This window comes from Myotis myotis, unplaced genomic scaffold, assembly GCF_014108235.1.
Source record: "Myotis myotis isolate mMyoMyo1 unplaced genomic scaffold, mMyoMyo1.p scaffold_m19_p_36, whole genome shotgun sequence".
In the NCBI taxonomy this organism is placed as follows: domain Eukaryota; kingdom Metazoa; phylum Chordata; class Mammalia; order Chiroptera; family Vespertilionidae; genus Myotis; species Myotis myotis.
Window position 1 is genome coordinate 1,619,141 of NW_023416342.1, and position 14,507 is coordinate 1,633,647.

General features: G+C 60.9%; 1 protein-coding gene across 4 annotated transcripts in view; it reads right to left on the reverse strand.

The window, feature by feature from the left end:
- The window catches only part of UGT8 (UDP glycosyltransferase 8), a 42,481-nt gene extending 34,445 nt beyond the window's left edge, over positions 1-8,036 (reverse strand). The window contains exon 1 of one of the 4 annotated variants that reach the window (XM_036303289.1): positions 7,758-8,036. The gene's annotated coding sequence lies outside the window, so the exon portion shown is untranslated. Of the gene's footprint in view, positions 1-6,238; positions 6,431-6,622; positions 6,863-7,319; positions 7,450-7,757 lie in introns of those variants that run through there. The other 3 variants (XM_036303290.1, XM_036303292.1, XM_036303293.1) reach the window with 3 other exon arrangements.
- Positions 8,037-14,507: the final 6,471 nt, after the last annotated feature.

The window sequence follows — 14,507 nt, forward strand, 5'->3', positions numbered from 1 at the left end:
TCACAACAGCATGAAGTCAGAAATCAGCTGCAATGAAAACGCTCAAAACAATTAAAACACGGGGATCGAGGTTGCAGCAGGTGCAGGTGCTGGCCCAGGCGGGTGCGAACACGAGTTCGGTGCTGACGCCGGATCCGGACTGTCCTCTGTCCCCGGTCACGCGTGTGCCGTGACCCCCTCTGGACAGCACTCGGCCAAATGGAGAAGGTGCCAGCGGGAGACCTGCCTGAGGGTGACTTTCCCGGCTGCTTGGGGGGGCACGGGGATTTCCATGGCAACGTGAGCAAGCCCTGGCCGCAGTCCAGTGTCCCAGCAAACCTCCCAGGCCGGCCACTGGGGTGGCCCCCAAAATGGGTGCTGACGGCCACAGGCCTGTGTTTGAACCCACTGTGTTTTGGGGTGAGCCCCAGCCCCCAGAAGCCCACACTCCCCCCCACCCCCGTTCTCAGGTGAGCCCCATGAAGGGGTATTTGCAGAACCAGGAGTCAATGGAGCCTTGATTAGCGTTCGTCTCCCCTACAGCTTCCCGGGAATGAACAGGAAAACCTGTCAGACCAGCTCTGGCCCCAGCCCAGTCCCAGGGGTTGTGGGCACCTGAGCTCAGCCCAAAGCAAACCCGGAAACCAAGGAAAGACCCGGGGGCCTGGCACTGCCCACGTCCAGGGCAGGAGGGCACGGGTCCCCGCAGCCGGAAAGCACCCTCCCTGCCCAGCCTTCCCTTCTGAATGCCGGGCATTACCACTGGGTTGGGGGGGGGCACCCACTGAGCCTTCATCTTGGGGCACGAGTTTCAGAGACTCAGGTAGAGGAGCGGTGACCACATCCCCACGGGCACGGCTGCCCACGTGTGCTGGTGGCCGAGTGTGTTTGCTTCCCTAGATGAGGAAAGCCCTAATTTGCAAATCAGATTAATCAAAACAAGACGTCCTGGTCACAGAAAGACTCTGTGCTTTGAACAGCCAAGTCTCTTGCCCTGACCGGTTTGGCTCAGTGGATAGAGCGTCGGCCTGCGGACTCAAGGTCCCAGGTTCGATTCCGGTCAAGGGCATGCACCTTGGTTGCAGGCACATCCCCGGTGGGGAGTGTGCAGAAGGCAGCTGATGGATGTTTCTCTCTCATCGATGTTTCCAACTCTCTGTCCCGCTCCCTTCCTCTCTGTAAAAAATCAATGAAATATATATATTTTTTTAAAGCCAAGTCTCTGGTCCATTTGAAACACAGTGTCTGCACAGTCACTGTGCACACTTCCTGTCAAACGCTTCAAATCCACAGAAAGTTAAAGGCGGCCCTAACAGACTCCGCGTCCCCGCACCCTGTGCTGGTTTACGTCTTTCCCTTTCTCCTCCAGGTAGTTTTGCAAATTTAAAATGTTTAAATATGATTCAATTGACATAAACTGAAATTTTATGCAATTTTCTAGGGATGAGTAACACAGCATAAGCAGCCTATCTGAACACGTGACTCTACCTTCTCTTCCCTTTTAATCGATGGGAACGTGTTATTGAAAAGAAAAGGTCGCACTTGGAGGAAGATCAGCCCCGTGGCCATTACGTATAAAAGCAAATTACGTCCCGGCTCAATGTCCTGAAAACATTTCAACTCTTACGTTTCTTCGGGACAGAGTGGAAGGTGAAAAACAATTTTACACAAGGTGTTCCCGGGTCGGTGACAACGCAGATCTCCTCGGAAAGTGCCCGCTACCTGTTACACCTCCCACATAACCCGCTGCAGACACAGCCATTCCTGCAGACACACGGACAGAGCCGGAGGGACCAGGCTCGGGGCCACGCTGACCGACAGGCTTCCCAGCCAATCCAAGGGCTAACACTTGCCCACATTTGCAGCCAGGCCACGGGGGAGGGGGCGGTGCTCCTGGGTGCTGACCTAGGCGTGGCCCTCAGGGTGGCCCTCTGGTCCTCGGAAGGGAGTGCGGAGTGTGCGGTGCGCAGTCCGAGCCTGAGCTGGAGGCCAGCCTGCACCTGCCAGCGCCCACACACAGCCTCCCGCACGGACTGCGGGCTCTGCCGCGGGGGACCACCGTCCTCACACCAAAGGCAGCACCGAGCAGAGACGCCGCACAGAACGCGGCCAGAGAATTCCAGGGGAAGAGCAGCGCCAATGATGAAACACGACACACACGGAGGACGTCAGCTCACCTTAAAAATACGGAACAGTTGCCCTGGCTGGTTTGGCTCAGTGGATAGAGCGTCGGCCTGCGGACTCAAGGGTCCCAGGTTCGACTCCGGTCAAGGGCATGTACCTTGGTTGCGGGCACATCCCCAGTAGGGGGTGTGCAGGAGGCAGCTGATCGACGTTTCTCTCTTATCGAAGTTTCTAACTATCCCTCTCCCTTCCTCTTTGTAAAACAATCAATAAAATAAACTTTTTAAAAAAAATACAGTTGCCCTGGCCCGTTTGGCTCAGTGGATAGAGCATCGGCCCTCAGACTTGATTCCGGTCAAGGGCTCGCACTTCAGTTGCAGGCTCCATCCCCATCCCGGTCGGGGCTGGTGTGGGAGGCAGCCAATCCATGTGTCTCTCACATGGATGTTTCTTTCTGTCTCTCCCCCTCCCTTCCACTCTCTAAAAATGAATGGGAAAATATCCTCGTTTCTGTCTCTCCCCCTCCCTTCCACTCTCTAAAAATGAATGGGAAAATATCCTCGGGTGAGGATTCACAAAAATTAGTAATAATAAAAATATGGAACACTTAACCTCATTCTACTAAAAAAAAAACCAAAAAAACATTTACTGGACTTCCTAAAGTCTATGTCAGCGGTTCTCAACCTGTGGGTCGCGATCCCTTTGGGGGTCGAACGACCCTTTCACAGGGGTCGCCTAAGACCATCGGAAACCACATATATAATTATATATTGGTTTTGTGATTAATCGCTATGCTTTAATTATGTTCAATTTGTAACAATGAAATTGGGGGCCACCACAACATGAGGAGCTGTATTAAAGGGTCGCGGCATTAGGAAGGTTGAGAACCACTGATCTGTGTCCTAAGAGCTATGGGAGCAAATGGTGGTGGGCAACGAGGAAGACACACTAATCTGAACTAAAAGGAACAACACACACGATTAGAACCAATTCATCACGACGTTCCTCACCGCCAGCTCGTCAACAGCACGCACTGCGCTCTCAAACCAGCGCACGTAGGTAAACGTGTTCCCAGGAGACCCGCTAACCAAAGAGTGAAACAGTTCCCCGCAGATTAGCGTGTAACTTACTTACGGATCTTCATCTCTAATGCAGAGCATGGCCCCCGCCACAGAGAGAAAACCCTGAGGATGAGGAAGGCAGGAGTCCACTGCGGTGGACGCCACCCCGGTGCTCGGGGACCAAGCGCTCTGCCTAGCTCCTCACGTCACCTGGAGCTGGCTGTTCAGACCCCACAGGACCACGAAGCGCCTAGAGCAGAGGTTCTCAACCTTCTGGCCCTTAAATACGGCTCCTCATGGTGTGGTGATCCCCAACCATAACATTATTTTCGTTGCTGCTTCATCACTGTCATGCTGCTGCTGTGATGAATCGTCATGTAAATATCTGATAGGCAGGATGGTCTGAGGCGACCCCTGTGAAAGGGTTGTTCGACCGCCAGAGGGGTCGCGACCCACAGGTTGAGAACCGCTGGCCTAGAATCACCAACTACTAAGTAACACGGGGTCCAGTTTTAGTATCTGTCATTTTTTGTGTTTTCACATTATTTTCCAATGGATGAACTCTGCCCTCGTTAGATCACCTAAAACCCTGGGCTCACGCTACCAAGAAGATTTGAAAGACGCTCAAGATGTCCAGGATTTGGCTGCCCGACGCTTTGCAAAACAGCACCCTGTCCCCCACCCTGGGCCTGGGGAAGGGGGCCCCTCCCACCCTCTCCTCAGGGCCCGCCCCCATGGCTCTCTCCGCCCCCTCGGAACCTCCAATTGCCCTATTCTCCAGCTTCTTCCCCCGAAGCTATAAATACGATCCCATCTTCATCCTAAATGGGCCATCACTCTCCTCCCTGGGCCCTGAGAGCAAGCACTGCCGGAAGCAGCATCCCATGGACATCCCGTCACCAAGGGTCACCAAGGGCAGGTGCCGCGTTGCCCAGAGCAGCCGGCACCTCCCGCCACAGACCAGGGACCGCCCGGCACGAGGCTGGCAGCCCTCTGGCCTTGCCGGAGCCCAGCAAGCGGGCGCTGTGCTCCTCGGGGTGCAGATGAGGAAAGGAACTGAGTTCAAGGTCACGGAGCTCCTCAGGGGCAGAGGGGGCAGCCTGAGACCTCGCTCTGTCCTCGACCCCTGGCTCCGGAGTCTTCCCCCTCCAGGCGCTACGAGCTGCTGGCTCACTCTCCCTGCCTCTGGCTCTGTGCCTTCACCACCCAACTCTCACATTGGGGGGTCCCCCCCCCGGCCTCTCTCCCCCTGATGCTTGGTACCCGTCCCTTTGACAACCACTTGTGCGCTGGAAACTAAGTCCGTCCACCTGTCCATCAGCTCAGACCTACGAGGCCCCGGACACTCCTCCCCAGGTGACCTGCTGACGTTCCCATCCCGAGTCCGGACCCCAACCCTGTCCGACCTCCTGGGCCAGCCCCTGCCATCGGCCACTCGACCCAGAGTCCACCACCTACCCCTGGCCCCCCACCCCGCCTCCTCACTGTGTAAGGGCCTCGCCCCATCCCTTCTGAGCCGTGGCCGGTCACATCCTGGGGTCCAGCCTCCGGACGGCGGGAGGCGTCTGCGCTCACAGCGCTGCTCTGTGTCCACCACCTGCGCAGCCGCTGTGGGCTGCCGTGTCTGCGTGGCACTCACATTGCCCCCGGCCGTCCTGGGCTCACTCCCCCCGAGCCTGGGGGTGTACGGCCTGCGAACCCCGCAGCAGAGCCCGTGCCCATGCAGGCTGCTCCAGGGCGCCTGTGCGGAGGGCGGAGGCCTGTGTGTGAGCTGCTTGGAGGCTGAGCTGAGCCACTGTTCACAGGGATGAGTGTGTAGCCCTCCCACGGCCGACGTAGTATCAGTGCCTGCCCCACCCGGGTAAGCGCCCTGCACAGGACGCACTGCTTCCCAGCTGCCCAGCTCCCAGGCCTCCCAGCGCCAGGCCCAGTCCCACACAGCCCCCCACAGTCCACACAACCCACACAGCCCCCCACACAGTCCACACACAGCCCCCCACAACCCCCCATAGTCCACACAGCCCACATAGTCCACACAACCCTCATAGCCCTTCACAGATCCACACAGCCCCCCACACCCCCCCATAGTCCACACAGCCCACACACAGCCCACACACAGCCCCACACAGCCCCCCAGACCCCCACAGTCAGGCAAAGGAAACACTTTGGGCTGCCCAGTCTCAGAAAAGCAGCGATTTTCGGGAATCTGCACTGCCTGGAAGTCAGACCCCGTCTCGAGATCTCAGATACAACATTTTCTATAAAAAACCAGGCTCACACCACTTCCACACGGGCCCCGCTCCGGGCCCCGGCCACGCAGCTCGCGCCCAGCCCGAGAGGAAGCCTGAGAACAGCCCGCTGTCCGCGTCCCAGCTGCCCAGGCTCCCGGGGGAGAGAGGACGCCCGGCGCAGGCCCGGGCGCAACCTGGCAGCCCGGAAAGTGATAGCCGTGACGGAGGGAGGACCCGGGAGGACAGACAAGGAAGAGCCAGCCGCCTCCGTTCTCCTGTTTCAGGCTGCGGACAAAGCCGTCTCGCGGGAACCGCTCCTGCAGCTCCGTGAACCCGTGGCCACAAGGACACCCAGGGCACCAGCAGCCGGGAGCCGCAGGGAGCCGCAGGGAGCCGCCGGGGGCACAGGAGTGCGCGGCTCAGCGGCGGCGGGCGAGCTGAACAGCCATTTCTTTTTAAGTTTCAGGAATTATTGGGGTGAGGGGCCAGCTAGTTAGAAAATGTGCTCATTAAATGGCGACACCCCAGACATGTGGAATAGGGAGATATTTTATAAATTGCAAAGCAATCCCATGTCCGTCCGTCCGTCCGTCCATCCGTTCTCCCCCTCCTCGTGGAATCAAGCAGCGAGGAGTGGCTGTGAGTGACCAGTGAGGGGAGAGAGAATGGGGGGGAGTCCTTCCCGGTCATCAGCGTCCACAGGCCAGGCCCACGCGGGCTATGGGACGAGAACCCCGAGACGCTCTAAGTAACTGAAAATCACTGTGAGCCGTCAATCTCTACACAAAAAAGATTTAAAAAAAATACTTTTGTTGTAAATACCTGGACCCCTCGCTGGCTCACCTGTTCGAATGCGCGCTTCAATGCAGTTTGGATGCAGGAGTTTGACGCTACGGTCCTATCACCCCGGGAAAGCCGGGGTGCGTCACCCAGCTGTGCCCAAGCTCCTGGCGCCCCGGGGGCCCCTCCCTGGCCGCCTGGACCCGCTTCCAGGGCACCCCAAGGTCCCTGCCTGCCCTGCCTGGTGGCCTGCAGCTCCCAGGGGAGTATCTCTCTCCCCCCACCCCCAATGCTCCAGACCCGCTGCACAGAGGGTCCCAAGCCCAGCCTCGAGCTGCAGGGAGGGGCTCCCAGGAGAAACCCAGACAGAACCGGGCCGATGCACGATGGGCTTCGGCTCCCCAGCCTGGACTCGGTCCCGGTGCGCGGTGGGGATGCCTCACTCACCTCCAGGGAGCAGAGCGGCGCCCCCTGGACGCCGGCAGTTCCCGGGAAGGAGGGCCCTGCACCCCAGCTCTGGGCAGGGCAGGCAGGCCCCGCGCACCAGCCCGACCTGGGATCAGGGGTTCAGAGCCACTCGGCTCTCCCTGGGCCTCACCCTGGAAAGCGCACCCGAGGGCGGCGGCCGCGTTTCCTCCCCGCGCTGGGCGGCGCCCCTGGAACAAGGCTGCCCTGTTGCTCACACTGCGCACCCCGCACCCCGCACCCGCACCCCGAGGGCCATTCCAGGCACCGCGGGAGCCGCTCTCTCCTCCCCGAGACCGGAACCCACCCGCTCCCGGAGGTGCCGACCCGACTGTGCAGGTGCGGGCGCAGGTGCGGAGGCAGGAGCCCAGCCCTTCCCGGGGTGCGCCGGGCACAGGGACACCGCAGGGACCCCCAGGGCTCCGGCCCGCAGGCGCCCCTCCCGCGCCATCCGCCCCGCGCCCCCGACCTGGCGCCCCAGCTCCGCCGGCCAGGCACACTCCTCCCCGGGCCGGGCCCGCCTCCGTGCTCACTCGGGACGCGGGACGCGGGCGCGGTGGGGGGTGGGGGTGGGGGGTCCCAGGACCCCAGGCCCCGGACGGCCACGCGGTGGGAGGGGGCAGGGCCGCCGAGGCCCGGGCTCCCCGCCGCCCCCGCCTCCCGTCCGGCACCTGCTCACCTGGCCTCGCTCCGCGGCTCTGGGTCCCCGGCAGGTGTCGCCCCTGCAGCCGGCAGGGCCAGGGCGGGGAGCCCCGGGGCCGCGGGGCAAATCCGGGCTCCCTGCCGACGGCGCGGCCCCTCCGCCTCCCCCGCCCCCGCGCCCGCCCCGCCGCGCGCCCCGCAGGCCCGAGCGCTCGGCTCCGGCCGGGACCTCGGCTCCGGGTGGACGCGGTGGCGCCCGGGCCCCGGCGCGCGCGCCCCCCCCCCCGCCCCCGGCCACCACGCGGCGCCGAGCGCAGGGCGCCCCCGCGGGGAAGTTGAACGGGGGCCGCGGCGGGGCGGGAGGGGGGGCGCGGGGAGGGGCGAGGGCGCCGCCCGGCGGGTTGGGGTCCCGGGAAAGTGAGTGGGGGCCCCCCGGGGCGCGCGGAGAGGGCGGGCGGTGGCGGCGCGGACCCACCTGCGTGCGCGGCTGTCTCCGGCGCCCCGTCCGCCCGCCCCGGACACCGCACTCGGGAGCTGGGGACGGCCGGCCGCGCTCCTCGCTCCTCGCCCCTCGCCGTCCCGCTGCGCACGCGCCGCCGCCGCAGTCCCCGCCGCCGTCCGCTCGGGACGGGACCTGGACCGGGACGGGACCGGGACAGGTGGGAGCTCCTGCGCAGGGGCCAACGGGAACGTCCTGCGGTCCGTCCCCAGCGCCACGTGACGCCCGAAGGGGGAGACGCGCACCTCCCCCTGCTCGGCGCTGAGGCTGAGGGTCATCCGTGCGGGACCGGACGGGGGGCGGCCCCGGAGACACCCCAACGCGGGGAGGAAAGTGAGATGTGAGCGCGGGGCTGCTCCAGCCTCCGCCTGACCCGGGAGGCCCGGGCCTTGGCATTTCCTAGGGAAGCGCCTTCAAACGCCCAAAAGTAATAAACAGACTTTCAATGCTCTGTCCCCTCAAGCGCCAGGCATCAAGCTGTGGTCCCAGCGATCGCAGGCTATTGTTTTGATGACGTCAATGTAAACTCTTGGTAAAAGGCTCTATGATCATAAAAGCATAATATGCTGATTGGACCGGACGTCCTTCTGGACGACCTTCGGGATGAAGCCGGGGAGGCAAGGGAAGCCGGTCCCGGGGGCCGGAGGGAAGCCGGGGCCGGCAGCCGGGGGAAGGCAGGCCTGCTCTGGCACGGATTCCGTGCCTCGGCCTCTAGCAATAATAATCATTAGAAACTAAGCAAGAACCTTAACTCACGAAAGTCTAAAAGTTGTGTCACACCCCTTCGCGCAATAAAAGGACTTTATACTTTTAACAAATACGATGGCATGATGGGAGGCATCATTAATGTGAACGGAAAAAAATAGGGGGGTTCTCTGGGCAGTAGCCTCCCGGGGTGAACTGGTCATGAATCCCTACCCTGGCGGGTCCTGGTGGGCAGCCCTGCCCCAGGCCCAGGGCTTCCTCCGGGAAAGGTTGTGCCAGCCCTGCCCATCGCCCATGGCTCGCAGGTAGCTCACCTTTGCACCCCAGAAGTGAGACCCCTGGAAGCAGGAATGAACCCTCAGGAAGGCACACCCTCTTGTTAACCATCTCGTCACCCAATCCCCGCCTGGCTTCCTCCCACTTCCTGCCCTCTTCCTAGCCCCCCTCAACTTCAAACGCATAAAATAAACCACAAAGTCGTTATTCTCCCCAGCATTTGAGGCCTGGCCCCCTCCCCAGCATATGTTGTCAGTTTGCCTTAAACTCTCACAAAAATGCTTTACAGGTTTGGACGTTTCTTATGTCGATATTAGGTTATTCTATACGCCTTATTCTAAAGCAGTGGCTCTCAACCTTCCTAATGCCGTGACCCTTCAACACAGCTCCTCATGTGGTGGTGACCCCCAATTTCATGGTTACAAATTGAACATAATTAAAGCATAGTGATGAATCACAAAAACAATATGTCATTATATATGTGTTTTCCGATGGTCTTAGGCGACCCCTGTGAAAGGGTCGTTCGACCCCCAAAGGGGTCGCGACCCACAGGTTGAGAACCGCTGTTCTAAAGCAGTATCTTTTTTCATGATGAGAAAGTGTCATCAGTGAAACTTCACTCCTGAATCTAGTCAGTACCCAATACGTTAAATCTTTTAAAATGACTTCCAACCCTAGTCGGTTTGGCTTGGTAGATAGAATGTCGGCCGGAGGTCCGGGGTTCGATTCCAGTCAAGGACATGTACCTGGGTTGCAGGCTCCTCCCCGGCCCGGGCTTTGGCCAGCGCACCTGCAGGAGGCAACCCATCCATATGTGTCTCTCACATCGATGTTTCTGTCTGTCTTTCCCTCTCTCTTCCACTCCCTCTAAAAATCAATGGAAAAATATCTTCGGGCGAGGATTAAAAATAAAAACAATGTCCAAAGCTTGACGAAGAGCCCTGTTCGGAGGTGGTTGCAGAAAACGCGGAACTAGCCCGTCTGTGCCAGGGCCCTGGGCCTTCCGCACTGGAACGCGTGTGGCGCTCATGTCTACGCAGCCTGGGGAACCTCCGTCGGACCCGATGGTAAAAGCGCGTGAGGGGCAGGTAGGACATGAGGTCGGAGCGAAGGCCGTGTCCACGCAGCCCCCTTCCCTCCATTTCCCAGGTGCTCCTGCCACAAACGTTTACGTGCATGTCCGTGAGTGGGAGACACCGGGCCAGAGACAAGGGTGAGAGAGTATAGTGACCTCACACGGGGCAGTCACAGCATCATTGTTTATCTGACCCAAACCCTGCACATTGGGCCCGAGGGGCCAGCCCCACACGCTGACCTGCGCCCCATCTGCGCACTCCTCACTTCTCCAGCAGCTCTGCAGGCACGCGGGCGCCCACCGCCCCCCACCCCCCCCACCCCCGGCCGGACCTGACTCCGCAGCGGCTGCGGGAGGCGAGGAGACCCGCTTAGAGCAGCCTCCCGGGTCCGCGGCACGAAGCTGTGGAGGGAGAGGGGCTGACCGCTCAGGGGCTGACCACTCAGGTCAGCACGCTCTTCAGATCCAGCCCGACCAGCATGCCCGTGGCAGAACCTTCATGCACCAGACCAGCCTGGACGCAGGGCCGCACGGGGTGGGGAGTCACTACGATTATGTTATAACGGAGAGCCCGGAGCTCACCCTGCCCCGTCCTGCGCGCCCTCCGTCCGGCCCCTCCCGGCCCGGTACCTCTCCTGACAGCCTGGCTCGCGCCCGGGTGCGTTCAGGTAGGTCCCCGGAGGACCTGCGTCGCTGTGCACATTCGCTCTACGCTTTCCCCCGTCTCTGACCCCAGAGCCTCTACACTCAGGACGTGCACGTACACATTTGTGGGGAGAATTCTGACACCGTGCCCTGATGTGCTTGGGGGGCACGCGCCTGAGATGCTATAAAAGTAAAGAGGATTCCTGAGGCGGCGGGACGGGGCTCACGGGTGGGGGAGCTCTGGGGGGGCCCAGCAGCTGCAGAAATGAAGGCCCCACGTCTGCCCTCCCTAGTTATTCACGTCAACATGAGCCCATGGCCGTGTAGACGTGTCTGTTCCACATCCTTCCCCTCGGCACAGAGTGTTATATGTAAAAGTCCTCTGTGCCTTCGTGGAAAGCTCCAGGCACAGTGAAAAGGGTTGTCGGCATCGTCCTAACCTCCCCAGAGAGCAGCCTTCGGAACCCTCGTCTCTCTTGGTGGGGCCTGAGGACAACTATTGACGCATTTTATCTTTTCTTTTAAATATTTGTGTTGATTTCAGAGAGGAAGGGAGAGGGAGAGAGAGACATCAATGATGAGAGAGAAGCATGGGTCGGTGCCTCCTGCACACCCCACACTGGGGATCGAGCCCGCGACCTGGGCCTGTGTCCTGGCCAGGAATCAAACCGCGACCTCCTGGTTCAGAGGTCGACACTCAGCCACTGAGCCATTTCTTCATTTTATAAAGAAATGATGATCTAGCCCTGACCGGTTTGGCTCAGTGGATAGAGCGTCAGCCTGTGGACTGAAGGGTCTCGGGTTCGAATCCAGTGAAGGGCATGCACCTTGGCTACGGGCACATCCCCAGTGGGGAGAGGGGTGTGCAGGAGGCAGCTCATCCATGTTTCTCTCTCATCGATGTTTCTAACTCTCTATCCCTCTCCCTTCCTCTCTGTAAAAAATCAATAAAATAAAATTAAAAAAAGAAAGAAATGATGGTCTAGGACAGTGGTCGGCAAACTGCGGCTCGGCAAACCACGGCTTGAGAGCCACATGCGGCTCTTTGGCCCCTTGAGTGTGGCTTTTCCACAAAATACTGGCTCTTCCACAAAATACCGACTTCTGCACACGGGCCATGAAGTTTCCATCGCACTGTACGTGCGCGCCCGCATGTGGTATTTTGTGGAAGAGCCACACTGAAGGGGCCAAAGAGCCGCATGTGGCTCACAAGCCACGGTTTGCCGACCACGGGTCTAGGACCAAGTGCGACTTCTTTGCTCAGAGAAGACCTGAAAGGTGGGCCTGGGATTGGACCGAGAGACGCCGGCTTCCTGGCCGGCGATGCCACACATCAGGTCTGAAAACTCAACATAAAGATGCTGTGTCTCCATGAAGCTGCGGTGCAACCAGGCGAAGACGTCAGCTGCCTCGTCGTCCCTCTGCCAGGAGCCTGTGCCAGGAGCTCCCCAGCTCTGTGACCTCGGGCGCTGGATGTGCGGGGGCTGCCGGTCCAGGAGGAAGTCTGTAGGGCTCCCTGCACCGCGTGCCCCATGCCCACTGGCCAGGACCTGGGCGTGGGGTCGCACACGGCTCCTTCCCCGCTGCTCTCAGGCCTGTCTGGGCCCCAGTGAATGACCCTGTGGAATGGAGCTCCCGGGGGCTGGCACGAGCGGGGCCACGGCCTCGGCCTCCCGAGCAGGCCGCACCCCGGGTGGTGCCACCTGAAGACGTCACCTGTGCAGTCCTCGGGTGTTCATGGCCCTGTGGTCACTGACGGGCCACGCCTGTGCTTGTCACGTCCTCATGTGAAGGTCACCGAGTCGGGGTGCCTCCTGCCTGCCCGCCGCCTGGCTCCTTGGTGTCCGGTTTCCTTTCTGGGAAAAGGGGCTCAGAGCCTGCGGGGGGGCTGGTCCCTGTGTGCCCCCCCTCCCCCACCCACTGGCCTTGCACCACCTTCCAGTCATTGTCAGTCCCATCGGCTCAGTACGGACAGGGACGGGGACACACGGGAGACAGATGAAGCTAATGAGCTGACGGTCTGCAATCAGAACCCGCTCCTAACCCACCCCCAACCCACCCTTTCCTACCCCCCTCCTAACCCCCCCTCCTAACCCAGCCCCCTCCTCACCAAGCCCCCCCTCACCCAGCGCACCTGCCAATCCGCCCTGGGGCTGCAGACCCCAAGCGGGATGTGAGGAGGCCGGAGCGCTTTACCTGACGGGAATGGAGGCCCTCGCTCGCTGTTGATGCAAATGAGGACGAGACCAGCCACAGCGGCCACGCTCGTCTCTGCGTGTCCACGGAGCCCCCGTGTTCTCACTCACTTCTCACAACAGCTTCGCGATGTGAACGTGTTCCCATTGCCGGGAGGTGACTCTTCGCCAGCGAAGTGACTGAACACCAGCGTGATGGGGGGGGAGGGGGAAGGAGCAAAGGCAGACAGCCCACTGCCCCAGCCGTCCCCCACCAGGCCCTGTGCCTCACAGTGCTTCTCTCCCCCTCCACACATGCCACACACGTGTGCACACGTATGTATGCGCACATACACATTCACATATGCATACGTGCACGCACACATGCATACACATATGCACACACACGCACATACATGCACACACCCTGCCACTCTGCATCCCCGTGAGCACGCGGGAGGCCGCGCTAGCTCTCTCCTGGCTGCTGCCTGGCTCCTAGCTCTGGGCCCTGGTCCGTCCCTGTCCTGGGCCCTGGCCCGTGGCCCCCCCCCCCCCCCCGAGCTGCAGGAGGGGCCCGTGAGCCCCTGTGTTCAGACCCAGCGTCCCGAGGCCGCTGCCCCCCTCCCCGGTCCTCAGTCTCCGTAACTCACCTCTGCCCCCGCCACCAGGGCTCTGTCAGCGGGTGAAGCCTGGCGTTTGCTTCGTTTAGCTGGGCATCGCAGCATTTCGGCATCGTTTGGCCATGGGCGCTGTCTCCTGCGTGACCCTGTCCCGCTCTGGGCTGTGCAAACACTGGGGAGGGGCCGGCGGGGCCCAGACAGGCCGGCCCTCCAGCCGCCACCGTGCAGCCAGCAGGAAACATCGCCAACTTGTCAACATTTCCTAAATGACAACAATAGAACCGCAGCCAAGAAATAAATGATCAAACCGCAAACTAAGGCCCTAGCCAGTTTGGCTCAGTGAATAGAGCACCGGCCTGCAGACTGAAGGGTCCTGGGTTCGATTCCCGCTCAGGGCACATGCTGGGGTTGCGGGCTGGATCCCCAGTGAGGGGCGTGCAGGAGGCAGCCGATCCATGGCTCTCTCTCATCATTGATGTTTCTCTCTCTCCCTCCCTCTCCCTTCCTCTCTGAAATCAACAAAATTATATATTTTAAAAAACTAAGTTTAAAGCTTAGAAATTGTCAGGTGTGAGTCTACAATGGGTGGTGCAGGCGCATGGACCTCAGCGATCGTGTCACTTCTACGAAGACCGCCAGCCCAGCACAGGGCTCCAGGCAGAGCCCCTGACACAGAACCCGGCTGCTATCCAGCGGCGGGACCCCTCTCCCTCCTGCGGACACAGACCGGCTGCCCTGTGCAGCTCACAGGAGCGGGACCCCTCTCCCCCCTACAGACACAGACCGGCTGCCCTGTGCAGCTCAGGGGAGCGGGACCCTCTCCCTCCTGCGGACACAGACCGGCTGCCCTGTGCAGCTCACAGGAGCGGGACCCTCTCCCCCCTACAGACACAGACCGGCTGCCCTGTGCAGCCCACGGGAGCAGGACCCCACCTCCCATCCGGGTTTGGGCTCTGAGAGGTGTGGCGAGAGGCCCACCCCTAACACGCAGGACTGGACCGTCCGTTTCTCCCCACCAGACCCACGGGCACCGGGGCCGCCGCCTGAGCTTGGCCACACGTCACGGCTAGAAAGACTAGGAAGCACGTGAAGTTGCGAGGTTGATGCCGCCGCCGCCATGGAGCGTCCACTCAGGGAAAATGTCTTCGCGTTTTCGTGTTTGGAGGATTTTTAACGCATCGCCCAAAGGCCTTGGCTGTGCAGCCAGCGTCTCGGTCGCCGCCAGCCGCCA